This window comes from Balaenoptera physalus (genome assembly GCF_965194825.1).
Source record: "Balaenoptera physalus genome assembly, chromosome: 19".
NCBI classification, from domain to species: domain Eukaryota; kingdom Metazoa; phylum Chordata; class Mammalia; order Artiodactyla; family Balaenopteridae; genus Balaenoptera; species Balaenoptera physalus.
In genome coordinates, this window is record NC_138900.1 from 65,663,988 (window position 1) to 65,679,738 (window position 15,751).

Here is a 15,751-nt window from a genome sequence, read left to right on the forward strand (position 1 = left end):
AATTCTGATTTTATCCCAATGTGGATGTTCCAAACCCCAAACCTCTAATCCAGGCCTGCTTGAAGATCCCTGCCCTGGGCCGGTGCGGGCGCCAGTGGGAAACGCAGAGGTCACCCAGTTCAGTCTACCGCAGAGCTCGCTGCCGGGACCCTCGTTTGCTGCTGGCCTGCTGGGGGGCCCGCGAATGGGTGGAGGGCGGGGAGGCCAGAGAGAGAGGGACATGCGTCTTCTCGCAGGCCGCCGTGGCTATCCAAGAATGCCACAGCGTGTCTTCCAAAGTTCTGCCTTCCGAGGGTGCGGGGGAGGCTCACCCTTGGCTGACATGCTGGGAACGTTGTCGGGCTGGCACTCGAAGCCGGATGAAGAGGAGAGCGGGACAGGAGAGACCAAGGAAAGGCCCCGCCTGCATGGCTGGAGGGTGGAAGGGGTTAAAACAGGCCTCCTCCCAGCCTGAGCGCCCCCTCCTTGACCCCCTCTGGTCTGCCCAGTCTCCCACGCAGGAAAGGACCAGCACGGCCCCTCCTCGCAGTCCCGGAATGTGACATTGCTGTCTGGCGGGCGCAGTATGGTTGACCACTAACTGCCAGGTCAAAATTGTGCTGGGCTGCCCAGTCCTGAGGCCCTACTGTGTGGCTAAGTTCAGCTCCAGGGCCGTCCTATGTGCCGTCTCAGTCGATCCTCACGGCAACGCTGTGGGGGCTCCATTTTACAGATGGAGAGACCGGTGCTCAAAGAGGTAAAGGCCACCCCATGGGAAACAGCAGAGCTGGGATTCACGCCTGGGGCTGATGGCTTTTCCTTAATTCCTGAACCGCACTGCCTTTACGTAAAGGATGCCATGGGGGTTGATATGCCCAAAGATATGCTGACAGCCTGACCTCTGGTAGCAGTAAGCGGGACCTTATTTGGAAAAAGGGTCTTTGCAGATGTGATCAAGAATCTTGAGATGACAAGCATCCTTATAAGAGACAGAAGGGGAGGTGACACAGGCACAGGGAAGAAGGCTGTGCAGAGACGCAGGCAGGGATTCGGTTCTCCACATTTCTGCTTCTCCCAGGAATGCTCAGAAGGCTGCCTTACAATGCTCACTCTACTGATGGAAACCCCGAGGCCCTCAGAAATTCGGAGGCTCGTACCAGGCATGGGCTGTGTGCCCGTTACGAACGCTAGCTGCGTGACAAGCCGCCCCCAACAGTAATATACTAACGCAACAACCGTCCCGTCAGCAGCTCAGTCAGGGTCTCTCACGCGGGTGCCCCTAGACGGGGGCTGGTTGGGGTCGCCTCGTGGGTTCAGCACACCCTTCTCTCTCTGACTGTCCCCCAACCCCCCCCATTGTGTCCCCCCCGGCCCGGCCACCCCCGACCCTCCCCGCAGCTACATGTTGGCCATAGAGTGACTGGCCATCTGGGCATCTTACGTGCCCGTCAAAGATTCCTGAAGTGTCCCAAGACAGACCAGCAGAGGCTGCCCGGCCTTTTCTAACACACCTGGGGAGTCACACAGAGCCATGTCTGCCATGTGCTATTCAGGATGCAGCACCCCCCTAGACAAAGACCGCCACAGAAAGCCTGGCAGGTTTCAAGTCCTCCCTGACTTGGCGGCCAATCCCGGCCCCTCCGGCTCTCCCACGCTGGCTCCTCTGGACCCTCTCCTCCTCTGTGTCTCCCTCCTCTGCTCTCCAGCCCTCCGGCCGCAGGGGTTCACATCATGCCCCGAGAATGCCAGTGAGGACGTTCCCACCCGGGAGCGGGGCCAGCTTGTTTGGCTTCAGAGGCCCTGGCTCCACAGGGGTCTCGTGCCCTCACACCCCCAGTCCTCCTCGGCCATGTGAACACAACTGCATCCCAGGGAAATACCTGTGATGGTATTTGGACAAATACCCGTGATCTGAGCTCTTCCTGTGACACGGCCACAGAGCTGTCAAACTTCTGAAGCAATACTTTTATAACTGAAGTGTATTTTGGGTGCTGGAAATGTAAACTTCAGTGCTTGAGCAGGTGTGGCCATGGACTCGGCCCTAATGGGACAAAATGCACAGTCTGTGGATTTCTACCACAGGTTTATATTTTTAACATTTACAACCAATAAACATTAGCTCCAACATCAACATAAGAAAAGGAAGACCATAAATCCTTCCTTTCTAGTAGTAAAGGGAACGGAGTCCCAGACCATAACGCTCGCTGTCATATTTTAATAGCAACTGTTCACAGACTGCTTGCCCCGTGCCAGATTCTGTACTAAGCTCTTTGCATTTATCGTCTCATTGGGTCCTTAAACAACCCTATTATTATTATTATTCCCATTTTACAGAGAGGGAAATTGACGCTTAGAGATGGTTAGTCGCTTGCTCAAGGTCATATGTTAGCAAAGGGCAGAGCCAGGGAACGAACATCCGTGTCACTAAATGAATACTGCATTCATATCCCTGTCACTGAAGCTGTTTTGTAAGGGGCCAGAGTATTTCAAAATCTACACATGGGCATTTACTGAAGTATCTGATTGGAATGCTCCGCCTTTGAACAAATTGATTGTCACATGAAACTTGGAGGTACTGGGGCTTAGGGGGTTTGATGAAATTGGGAGCTAGTAGATGACTTTGTCCTGGAGCTCAGCCCTAGACCAGGGACAAGTGAGGTATTGTCTTAGGGGATTCCTTAGGCACAGGGGAAGCAAGAAAAGGCAGTGCTCCTTTTGTGGAGATAGATTCTGAACAGGAAACAATAGAGAAGACCAATGACCCCCAAAGCTGGTTCTTTGAGAAGATCAATACAAATAATAAACATCAGATAAACAACAAGGTCCTACTGTATAGCACAGGGAACTATATTCAATATCCTGTGATAAACCATAATGGAAAATAATATGAAAAAGAATATATATATGTATATATTTATGTATATGTACAGTCACTTTCCTCTACTGCAGAAATTAACACAACATAGTAAATCAACTATACTTCAATAAAATTTTTTAAAAAGCAATGTCAAACTAAATAAAAAACAAAACTCAAGTACAAAAAAAAAAAGGATAAACATCTAGCCAAGCTGATCACGAAAAGGAGAAAAGACACGAATCACCAGTATCAGAAATGAGAGTACTGACACCACTACAGATCTTACAGACAACTTGGAAAAAGTGGACAAATTGCTTGAAAGACACAAACTACCAAAGCTAACTCTAAAAGAAACAGATGATTAGATAGATAAGAGTATTCTCTATTAATAAAATTATATTCGTAGTTAGAAACCTTCCCACAGAGAATACTCTAGGCCCACAGGGCTTCACTGGTGAATTCTGTCAAACATATAAGTTGAATAATTATTCCAATTTTACCCAAACTTTTCTTAAAAAGCGAAAAGGACTCATTTAATGAATCAGCATTATTACCCTGGTACCAAATCCAGACAAATTTTAAGAGAACTACAGATCGATATTCTTCACGAACATGGAAGCAAAAATGCTAAACAAAATTTAGGAAATCAAATCCAGTGATATATAAAAAGGAGAATGCATTGTGACTAAGTGAGCTTTGTCCCACGAAGGCAAGATTAATTGATTAGAAAGTCAATGTAATTCATCATATTAACAAACTAAAACAGAAAATCATACGATCATCTCAATAAAGATAGGGAAAACGTCTGACAAAATCTAACACCCACTCCGGATTAAAAAAAAAAAAAACTCTCAGAAAACAATGACTAGAAGGAAACTTTCTTCCCTTGAAAAATATAAAATATCACAACCTCACCATACACCAAAGTTAACTCAAAATGGATCATAGATCTAAACATAAAACCTAAAACTATAAAACTTCTGGAATAAAAGGATAAAAAATTTTGACCATATGTTAGGCAAAGATCTCTTAGACTCGTCATAATCTATAGCTTTTACATACACGTGATCTGTGCATGAACAGTGAGAAGTTTTGAATTGCATTAAAATTCAAAACTTCTGCTTTCAAAAGACTCTATTAAGAGAACTGAAAAACAAACTCTATCGTGAGAGAAAATATTTGAAAATCATAGATCTGATAAAGGACTTTTATTCAGAATATATAAAGAACTCTCAAAACTCAATCATAAGCAAACAAACAACCTGGTGGAAAAATGGGCACAAGATTGGAACAGGCACCTCACCAGAGAAGATCTATGGGCGGCCGAGAACCACATGAAAAGACGCTCTGCATCATTAGCCATTTGGGAACTGCACATAAAAGCCACAGTGAGGTACCACTGCATACCTGGGAAGACAGCCACATTGCAGATGGACCACACCCGTGCGGGGTCTTCCTCAGCTCGTTGCTGGTGAAACCTGGTGGAGTTTCTGGAGGTAAAAGCCACGAAACCGTGGACGTGCCCTAAGCCTGCCGCCCTGGGAGTTTCTCATGCTCACAGCAGCCCACACTCAGCCTCCAGCAACTTGTCATTTGAACAAAATGTTCCTCCCAGTTTACGGCTCCTGCAGCTCCTGTTGCAAGGAAGTACATTGTACTTACGACCTTCTGATGGTTTGCCCTTTGACCCCAGTTCTCTGACGTGTCCGAGAAAAGCCATCGATCTTCAGGTTGTTCAGGATTTTTCTTGTGGTAAGAATGGGAGTGATGCCGATCTTTTTACATGTCAGAGCTGAAAATGAAAGTCAGGACAACCACTTTGGAGAACAGTTTGGCAATTTCTTAAAAAGTTAAACATACACCTGCCATATGATGTGGCCATTCCACTCTTAGGTATGTATCCAAGAGAAATGAAGGCAAATGTAGGTAGCAGTTTTGTTTATAATAACCTCAAACTGGAAACAACTGAAATGACCAACAACGCATGCATGGATAAGCAGAATTGTGTTATATCCATATAAGGGAATATTACTCAGCCATAAGAACAGAAAAAACTATTGATCCATGCTACTGTACATCAACTATAATTAAATAATTAAAAAAATAATTTAAGAAATTAAAATAATTTTAAAAATAATTAGAAAAAAACTATTGAAACACGCTACAACATAGATGAATCTCGAAAGAACTGCCAAATGAAAGAAGCTACGCAAAAAAGAGTACCTAGTTTACGATCAGATACATACAATTCTAGACATCTATAGGGACAGGAGGCAGATGGGTCACTGCCAGGGGACGAAGGCACTGCTGGGTGGAAGCAGGAGGGAGGGATGGTACAGGGACATGAGGAACATTTAGGGGATGATCGTGGTAATGGCTGCACAAGCATGTACACATGCCAAGACTTACTGAATGGCTCACTTTAAACACATGCAATTTATTCCATACCAATTATACCTCGATTAAGCTCTTTAAAAAAAGAGTCTGAACAAAGAAATACTGCCCAATTAGAGATGTTTTTCTTTTCTAAGAGGGAGGAACATTAGAAACTGAATCTAATCTAGACATTAGAGATTTTCAGCTGTGATTCTTGAAGCCTGAGGCAGAATATGATTTGCAAAGATGGCCACCACCGTGTCTCATGCCCAGGTGCTCTTACACGTGACCTGCCTCTATAATGCTGTCCCGTCCCCTTGAACCTGGTGACCTTGTGACCACCAGTAGAAAGGAGTGGAGGAAACACTGCATGATGTCCGAGGCTAGGTCACAATAGGCCATGCAGCCTCCACCTGGTTCTCTGGAAACTTTTCTTAGGGGAAACTGGCCACCAAATAAGAATTCTGAGCGCACAGAGACCCCCATGCTGGAGAGGTCATGCATGGGCACTCTGGGCGACAGTCCCAGCTGAGGGCGCAGCCAGCGGCCACCATCGGCCACCAGCCATGTGAATGGAAGACCTGGGATGTCCAGGCCAGGGGAGCCATCAGCTGCCTGCAGCCCAAGCTGACACCTGGCTGCACCCACACGGGAGACCGCGGGGTAACTGCCCAGCTGAGCCGCTAAATGCCTGATCTGCAAAATCGTGAACAAAATGAAAGGGCTTTTGTTTGACACCAGTTTGTTCTGGGGTAGTTTGTTACACAGCAATAGTGGCGAGACTGGACCCTGTCAGGGATCACCGTACAGCAGGCAGAGGGCATAGGACCTAAAGGGGTGAGGGCTCTGGGACATTTGCTCAGATAAGGATGACTTTGACTGGTTGAGGAAAAGGTCCTCTGATCCAGCCCAAGCCCTTCACCTTGGAGATCAGGCTGCAGAGGCAGGGACAGAATAAAACTAAGTTAGGACAGTTTATATGGCTAGTAAGCGGATGTGCTGGTTCTCACACTTGAACCTTACAACTCCGAGTCCAGGGCTCCGGCCTCAGCACTTCACCCACCTGCTGGGCCATGGGTTAACCCCCAGGTCAGTATGGTACTCTTTTAATGGACCCACTATCATCTCAATAATATAGACTTTAAAAGAAAATGCAAGTTGTCGATCTTCCAAAAGCAAATCTATTTATTAGAGCAGCGTCATCAGCCCTTGTATTTATGAACTTTCAATGCTGATTTGAGAGATCTGCTTTTAATTCGGCAGATTACTCCCATGTGTGTGTAATGTGTGACTATAACTTTGTTTTTAAAACATTACCTAGGGAAGCACGTCCTTAAGAAAGCTGTAGAAAGAACACAGCGCTCTCGCCCACATATCTTTCCTTCCAGTTTCCACCTATGCAGTGCTGGCAGCTCCTTTGAGCATCTGCTGTGTTACCTGTTCCCTTCTTCCCCTGTAACGCCAGGGACTTCGGCAGGCCAGTAAGCCACAGTCGGGAACGCATTCAGAGACCATTAGTACAGGAAGCACGGTGAGATCCAAAGAAACCATGAACCAGTGAGTTGGAAAACACTCCCTGAAAGGCCTTTTCAGCCTGTTTCTTTCAGCAGGAGTTTGTTTTTGGATTAAAGAAGTTTATTCAGGTATTCACAAATACCCAGGCCCTGCACCAGCTGGAGAGTGGAAACCTGTCCGGCATGATCAATTGCCGTGCAGGAGACTGGCATGTTCCGACTGGGGAACAGGCGGATGAAAGCGGCGTAATTAGGTGACACGCCTTCAAAGGAGATGAAAGGCCCAAAACATCCTCAAAAACGTAGGCAAAAATATACCCTGAAATCACTACTTTCTTTATTTTGGATGTAGCAGTTCCAATTAAAGGCTGGGTGTCAACGGCATGGAATGTGCAGTCTTGCACTGGGGTTCTTTCATTCTTTCCTTGCTGGGGGAAGAAAAATGATGAAGTGTCATTCCTATATTTCCTCCACTCCACTGGCAAGTGGTGTAAATTCCTCCCTCCTTAAAGGAACCTTAGACTAAGTTGATGCTTTCATGGCCTTCCACTCGGGGAGGAGAGGGGACAAGAGGACCAGGGGCTAATGGCACAAGTATCTGACAGCCCCCACCCCGTCCGTCAAATTTTTCTCTGAGTTTTCTGAATGGCTCATTTGTATTCTCAACTCCTTTGCTTAAAAAACGGGGTCTTTTCTCTGCTTATACTGCTAAGAAAACACACAAAGTTCCATAAGCTTCTTGCAAGCTCCTTTTCCTTAGACAATTCTTATTCTCTGATTTTGTTAAATGCAGGAGATTGTCAGGTTGTGGTGATGAGGGAGTTCTGTAGCTGGGGGATCGATCCATCTATTCCCCTCCGCTGTTCATTTTCAGATGAGAAGATGGAGCCCCGGTGAGGTTGGGTGTCTTACTCTAAGCAGTGGGACTAGAGAGAGCCAAAACAGAAATTTGGGGGATTTCGATCCCCATGTGAGTGCTTTCCCTAGTGTTCAATAGTGCTGAATAGTGTTCAAGCTATTCCTTTTCCAATTGCCTGTATTTTTAATCCTTTAATGGTCACACTCTGACTGCGTTTGCAGCACTCATTAACACATATTTAAATAATTATGGAAAAATCCGCGTTTTATGCATCCTTAAGCACTTTGCCCTCTGGGTTTCTGCAGCTGGATCCGACGGAGCTTCAGCCATTTGGCACACTGTAATCAGCGCTCTGCCGGCCTCTTCTGCCCTGCCCGTGTGGTCTTGAAGCAGCCGCAGCACACCTGCCTTATTGAGCCCCGGGTCTCCAAGATGCTCGCACAAACACTTGGCTTTTTCTTTTTCTTCTCTCTCGCTCCCCCTTCCCTTTCCTGCCTGAATTCGAGGGTGCAGAATGAATGTGCTATTGAAAGGCCATTTTGACAACACCACTAAATATGGATTCCTCTTGGTTGCCAGGATTTCTCCAGTTTAGATCAGGGCTGCACGGAAGGGGATGGGAGGGTATTCATTGCCAAGACAGTGGTTATAGCTTGAAGTAGAAAACATATATATATATATATATATATATATATATATATATATCTCCTGAGGTAGAAGACATAAGTATATAGGTGTATATATAGATAGACAAATATATGTCTTCTTTGTCTATGTGTGTGTGTGTGTGTGTGTGTGCGTGTGCGTGTGTTTGTATCCAAATATGGAATCACACTGTCGTGTGCTTTTGTAGTAGAACATTATATTATGCTCATTTTCCTTGTCAATACGCCTAAAGTTAATGGCATAATATTTCATCATATGGAGGAGCCATCAACTTTAAAACCAAGTGTCTGCTGATGGACAAACAGAAATTTAGTTTGTTTATTTAATTTTGCTATTATTGACAGCATTTGATAGACACCTTTGCATACACATACACCTTTTCGATCTGGTCTGAACACTTACTTGGGACAAATTCCTACAATGTTGTCCTATAAATGTCTGCACGTTTTAAATGTTGACACATACTGCTCTTTTAAAAAAATTCTTATTGAGGTACAGTTGCTTTACAATGTTGTGTTAGTTCCTACTGTACAGCAAAGTGAATCAGCTATACATAAACATACAACCCGTCTTTTTGGATTTCCTTCCCATTTAGGTCACCACAGAGCATTGAGTAGAGTTCCCTGTACTATACAGTAGGTTCTCATTAGTTATCTATTTTATACATAGTATCAATAGTGTGTATATGTCAATCCCAGTCTCCCAGTTCATCCCACCCCCTTCTTTCCCCCTTGATATCCACACGTTTGTTCTCTACGTCTGTGTCTCTATTTCTGTTTTGTATATAAGATCGTCTATACCAATTTTTTCAGATGCTGCATATATGTTTTAGTATACAATACTTGTTTTTCTGACTTACTTTACTCTGTATGACAGTCAAAAAGACACCTGCAACCCAATGTTCACTGCAGCACTATTTACAATAGCCAGGACATGGAAACAACCTAAATGTCCATCAACAGAGGAATGGATAAAGAAGATGTGGTACATATATACAATGGAATATTACTCAGCCATAAAAAGGAACGAAATTGGGTGATTTGTAGAGATGTGGATGGACCTAGAGCCTGACGCATATTGCTCTTAAGAAAGGTGGGGGTGGGGCTTCCCTGGTGGCGCAGTGGTTGAGAATCTGCCTGCCAATGCAGGGGACACGGGTTCGACCCCTGGTCTGGGAAGATCCCACATGCTGCGGAGCAACTAAGCCCGTGAGCCACAACTACTGAGCCTGCGCGTCTGGAGCCTGTGCTCCGCAACGGGAGAGGCCACGACAGTGAGAGGCCTGCGCACCATGATGAAGAGTGGCCCCCACTTGCCGCAACTAGAGAAAGCCCTCGCACAGAAACGAAGACCCAACACAGCCGAAAATAAATAAATAAATTAAAAAAAAAAAAAAAAAGAGAAAGGTGGGGGTGATTGAGAATTCCATCCCCTGTGTTAGAGGATGCCCACTCCCCCCTGCCTTCACCAGCACTGTGTCTGGTCATTAAAAGCAGTCTTTGCCCATGAAATTTTGAAATGTCCCATCAACAGAGGAGGTTAGAATGGAAGGGTGAGGAGGGCCTGGGCTGGGAGGGGGTGGGCAGGGGCTCTTGTGGAGAAACTGGGACTCTCGTGCACGGCTGCAGGGGATGGTGCAGCCACTGTGGAAAACAGTATGGCAGTTCCTCAGAGAATTAATGAAATTACTATATGACCGAGCACTTCCACTTCTGGGGGTGCACGCAAAAGAACTGAAAGCAGAGACTCAGACGCTTATGCACCATGTTCACAGCAGCGTTCTCACAAGAGTCAAAAGGTGGGAGTAACCCAAGTGTCCGTCGACAGGTGAATGGATAAACAAGACGAGGTCCATCTCCATCCACACAATGGAAGAGTATTCAGCCTTAGAAAGGAATGAAGCACTGACACCTGCTACAACATGGATGAACCTTGAAGACATTATGCTAAGTGAAAGGAGTCCATCACCAAAAGATAAGTATTGCATGACTCCACTGATACGAGGTACTAGACTAGTTAGACTCATAAAGACAGAAAGTAGAACGGTGGGTGCCGGGGGTTATAGGGAGTTAGTGTTTAATGGGGACAGAGTCTCAATTTGGGAAGATGGACAAGTTCAGAAGACGGATGTGGTGATGGCTGCACAAGAATGTGAACGTATGTAACACCACTGAACTGTACACTTAAAACAGGTTAGGGCTTCCCTGGTGGCGCAGTGGTTGAGAATCTGCCTGCCAATGCAGGGGACACGGGTTCGAGCCCTGGTCTGGGAAGATCCCACATGCCGCGGAGCAGCTAGGCCCGTGAGCCACAACTACTGAGCCTGCGCGTCTGGAGCCTGTGCTCCGCAACAAGAGAGGCCGCGATAGTGAGAGGCCCGCACACCGCGATGAAGAGTGGCCCCCGCTCGCTGCAACTGGAGAAAGCCCTCGCACAGAAACGAAGACCCAACACAGCCAAAAATAAATAAATTAATTAATTAATTAAAAAAAAAAAACAAAAACAGGTTAAATGGTAAGTTTTATGTTGTGTCTGTTTTACCATAATTAAAGGAACACCTGACAGCAGTAGCACCCACGAGGGGCGCCTCCCTCACTACTTGGGGGCCCCAGAGTGAGGCGTTTGGGAGCCCCGCCCCCAGAGGACCAGTGATGAAAGGAGGCCCTTAGAGTCGACACAGGGTGGGGGGCTGTGCCCGGTGTGCCCAGTGCAGGGGCGGCCCTGTCCCATCCATCCAGGCCCAGGTGCCAGCTTCGGGAGCCAAAGGTCACCCAGGGGACACGCTCCCGCAGAGAGGCCACCACACTGCCAACGTGTCAACACGTCTGCACTCAAAGGCACTGGTGGAGATAAGAATGCAGAAGAGGTGTAACCTAAGTGTCATCTGAAAGCTACCAGGGGCTTAGCTGCACTTCAAAGACGACACAGGGCGGGGCCCAGAGACAGCCAGCGCAGACTATGCGATGGGCCAGTGATTGTGACTTATCATGTTCCACCCGCTGGCGGCGGCTGGCGTGTGAAAAGGTGGCGGGACCTCTCCGTGGGGCTTTACGGGGATGGTAACTGATAGATCCCAGGAAAGTCAAGAGAGCTCTGAGCGGGAAGGGACAGCTCGTCCCCAGCAGCAGCTGAAGTCTTGAGTCCCCGATTAACCGATTAAGCACAGTGAGAAGAGCAGGGCCGGGACACCAGGGCAAGAAGGAAGACTCAGGCGGCCCCAGGCGGGAAGCACGCAGTGTGCCCACGGAATCTGACTCGCATTCCAGGAAGATGAATGAAGGTGGAGAATCTAACTCCCCCAAGTCTGGGTTACTTTAGTCCAAATAAGAAAAAACCCCAAGTGCCTGAAAGTGCCCTGTGCTAGCAAACAGGACGCCTTCTCTGCAAATGGCCGAGGAAATAGGATTCCCACCATTTGGTGGTAGTTTCGTTTCAGGAGGAGTTGCTGGGGGGGAGGGCAGAAAAGAGCGCATTGCATACCTTCCGTTGGGGGTGGGGGTCAGGAAAGGGGGGCCGGTAGGGGCCGGAGGTGAGAGGGAGCTGGTGTAGGAGGGATGCACTCCCCTTCCCTGTGGCGGGAGCACAGGGTGGGGAGTGCAGGGGGATGGGAAGTGAGACCAAACAATCACAAATTATTTGGGTCTTTACTTGAGGACCGTGAGAAGCCCTGGGATGGTTTCAGAAGAGACGGTGGGTCCCACGGCTCAGGGTCACGTCTCAGGCTGAGCAGTGGGCAGTGCGTTGCATTGGGTGGGGCAGGGAGGCAGCTGCTGGGGTGTCGGGGCGAGCTGACGCTGTGCGGGCCAGGGGAGTGGCCGTGAGGACCCAGAGGTGAAAGGAACTGGGTGAGGCTTAATGGGGTTCTTAATGAGCTTTTCCTAAAGTGCTTTATCACAATTTTTTTTTTTTTTTTTAGCCAGCTTCTGCATTCTGTCTTAGAAAAGAGGTGACATAATTTGTATGGCAGGCATGATCTGGGAAAGGAGAGGGAGGGAGCGTGCAGAAGCAGAAAAACCAAAGACATGGTTGGAGTCTGTTTCCTCTGCCAGAGCTGTCGTGAGCGTGGGAATCCATCGACCACATCACCTCCACTCTAGCGCAGAAAAGAGCAGAGAGCCGGCACCCAGCGTCAGGAGGCATCCGAGTCCAGAGCCCACCCTACTGCTGGCGAGCCTGGCCTGCCTGACCCTGACGTGGCCTGCCGACTGCAGGCACAGACGTCCGTGGCCCCCGAGCCTGGACACCCCCATTGCTCACATGTTAATGCAGAGCTCTGGCCCTTAGCCTGTGCAGTCTGGTGGGTGCCAGGATGACCAACTGGGTGAGCCACCCGGGATGGCACAAGTCCAGCATGTGCCACCCAGTCTGCTCCATCAGCAGAGCAAGTAGACACCCCAACATGGAAACATGGGGATGGAAAGGCAGGGGGTCGCCAGAGGGGCCGTGACTTACCTTGGTGGTTCAGATCAGCAGGGGTACGCTGGCGGCTGCGCATCTGTGTGGGTCGCAGGCTCCAGGCGGCAATGTGGGGACACAGCCCGGGACGAGTGGCCGGGGCCTCGGGTGGGGCCCATCGCCCGTCTGATCTCAGGGTCCTCTGGAGTAGGACGAGTGGGTGGCCCTTCCACGGTGAAGGTCAGGGTCAGTTTTAGACCCGCTGAGTCTGCAGTAACAGAGGTATCGGAGGAGACCTGTCCGAGGCCCAGAGGAGCAAAGAGCAGAGCCCAGGAGCGAGACCGCGGCCGGAGATGCAGATTCAGACTCATCGGGAGGCTGACGGGAAGGCAGCTTGGAGGCTGGGATCACAGCCTGGCTCCACAGCCCCACTCCGCCCCCTGCCGCTGTGCCGCCTGAGGCCACTGGCTTCCCCCCTCCTGTGCCTCAGTTTCCCCATCTGTGAGGGAGGGACAGTACCAACCTCCCCTCCCCGAGTTCTGGGAGGTCCGGGAGCTGCATATGGAGGATGCATGGCACGGGGTCGGCCTCCAGAGATGTGGGTTCATGGTTTCCGCTCCCTGCTCAGCATTTTGATGTATATTCTGGAATCAAGAGACGTCAGAGTGTAGGATAAATTATGAGACCCATACGGCCCAGGTCAAACTTGCCTAGACTGCTAAACACACCTCTGATTTAACTCTGCAGAACACTGAGTGGTTTAACCTTTCGGGTTCTTTAAATAAAGTCTCTCTGCTCTGAATGCCCTTCTGGCTCGGACTGGAACCAGCAGAGCAGACGCCCCTCGGCCGCGGCTCCGTGCTTGCTGGACGGGCCTCCTCGTCTCCTCGCCGGGCGGCGGGCTCGGGGCCGTCTGCAGTCAGGCTGCACGTGTCAGCTGTGAGCGAGGGCCTTGGACGGACAGCCGCAGACCTCCTCGGCTTGATGGAGACATTGCCTTTTGGGTTACTCCACTACCGGAATGTTCTGCTTCCTGCCAAAGACGGTCAAGTCAGGGCACATCTCCCCATTTTAGAGAAAACAACAGTTTTACAGGAAAACTCCGATGCAGCCTTTCGTGAGCACGAACGAAGGCTCCCATCCCTCCAGCGCATCTGGGGACCCAGGAGATGGCATGGAGTGATTTGTGATTAAAATGCTCCCTCTTTTCATGTGCAAGAACCTCCTGGAAAAGTGGACCTGAAACAGCCCAATTCCAGAGGGGAGGCTCCCAGATGGCAGGTCACTCCCGCAGACGCCAGGATTGAAGACCCCATGAGGTTATGGTGCTGACTCCAGGTCAGACTCAGGGAGACCCCGTCCAAGCTCTGCGACCTCGGGCATCTTCTTACTTATCTTTTTGTCTGTCTATAATGCTGTTGTGAGCATCACATCAGACCATGCGGTGAATGACGGATAAATCACTACAGTTCACTGAGTGCTTGCCACACACGAGGAACTAACGTAACAGCGTCTCATGTTATCAGTTTTTTAAAATCCCTTTAATAAAAACCCTGTGAGATGATTATCACCATCCTCACCTCACAGATGAAGAGTTTGAAGCACAGGAATGTTAAGTAATGTGCCTCAGGTCACCCAGCTGGACAGTTCGGTCTCTTACCAACCATAGCACGTCCCCTCTCGTGTTAGCTTTCCTTTTTCTTATATTACTCTTCCTACTTTCCAACCCCTCCCTCTGCCACACCCCTGCCATCTGACAGCCCAGCTCATTGATGACCTTGTCCTAGTTTCTTTACCTTCCTGGTTCTTGTTGCATGAATAATATGCATGAACTTGACTCTCCCAGATGAACTTGAATTCATCTTTCAGGGCTGGGGCTCAAGCATAACCTCCCTTAGGAAATCTCCCCGCGTCCCTGCAGTCAAGGTCATGGCTCCCTGCTCTGTGCTTATCTAAGTGCCTGGTGTCTGTTCTTCCCATTGCGTCTGAGAAACGGTCACTCATTCTTCCTTCCCACTGAGGCTGCAGTCTGTTTCTCCACCCTTGAACCTGGGCTTGGCCGTGGGACATGCTTTGGCCAGGGGGACTTTAGCAGATACGACGGGGGTGCTCGTGTCCGGGGCTCCACCCTTGGCTGCTCTTGGGATGCTGGGAACTCGTGTGAACGAGCCTGGGCCAGCCTGCTGGAGAGTAAGGGCCACAGGAGGACCAAGACACGTGAATGAACACTTCCTACTGCATCTAGCGCCCAGCTGACCACAAAGCAGGAGAGAGCCAGCAGATAGCAGCCAGCCCATTCCAGGCCAGAGGAACCAACCAGCCTCCTTACAGAATTATGAACTAAGTAAGTTTTGGGGTGGATTGTTACACAGCACTAGCCAGCTGATACACTCATGTATCTCCACTGCCTAGATCAGTGCAGGTACTGACACAGGTGCTCAAGGAGTGAATGAATTATGGCTCAATTCATAGTTGGAAGAATGGATGGGGAGGACACCAGAGGGTGACTTGGAGGAAACTTTACCTAAATCAGTCCTGGGAATGCTCCCGTTTCCTCTATTTCCCATCTTCAGATGGGATCTCCCATCTTCAGCTGCTGTAATGAACTCCACTAACACCTGTCAGCCTGAGTCACCAGGTCAGCACTCAGCAGTTACTTCCCGTCCACTGTGTCACACAGACTGATCTGCAGTCAGCACTTAGAGCTTACTCAGCTGCAGGAACAAATACCCCCAGAGTCTCTTTGGTTTACAACAGCGAAGATTCATACTTGCCCACGCTGCAAGTCCACACACGGCTGGCAGGGGCTTTGCACCTCGTGTTCACCGCTAAGGGGACAGCCTTCGTCTGGAGCACCGCCTTTGGGGGGCAGATGGAAAAGAGAAGACAGTGAACTCAGTGCTTTCCAGAGTGTCCCGCTCACCCCTCTCCCCAGCAATGTAGCACAATGCCTGACAGGTAGCAGGTGCTCAGTAAAACTTAGTTGAATGACTGACTGAATGATGTGGTAGGTCAGTCATGGGGCATATGACCTCCTAGCACCTATGATTCTTTCATAGAGGATTAATTTTGAAATAATTGTAGACTTACAGAAAAGTTTCAAAA

General features: G+C 48.9%; 2 protein-coding genes across 13 annotated transcripts in view; both read right to left on the reverse strand.

Annotated features, from left to right (window-relative positions):
* MTHFSD (methenyltetrahydrofolate synthetase domain containing) overlaps positions 1-15,751 on the reverse strand; it is a 305,628-nt gene that overhangs the window by 110,949 nt on the left and 178,928 nt on the right. The gene's annotated exons all lie outside the window — the stretch shown is intronic.
* The window catches only part of LOC309648402 (uncharacterized protein C16orf95 homolog), a 487,317-nt gene that overhangs the window by 29,079 nt on the left and 442,487 nt on the right, over positions 1-15,751 (reverse strand). For 11 of the 12 annotated variants that reach the window (XM_082436948.1, XM_082436942.1, XM_082436947.1 and 8 more), the window contains 2 exons: positions 12,704-15,505; positions 4,499-4,628 (listed from right to left, as the gene is read on the reverse strand). The gene's annotated coding sequence lies outside the window, so the exon portion shown is untranslated. Of the gene's footprint in view, positions 1-3,876; positions 4,629-12,703; positions 15,506-15,751 lie in introns of those variants that run through there. The other variant, XM_082436943.1, reaches the window with a different exon arrangement.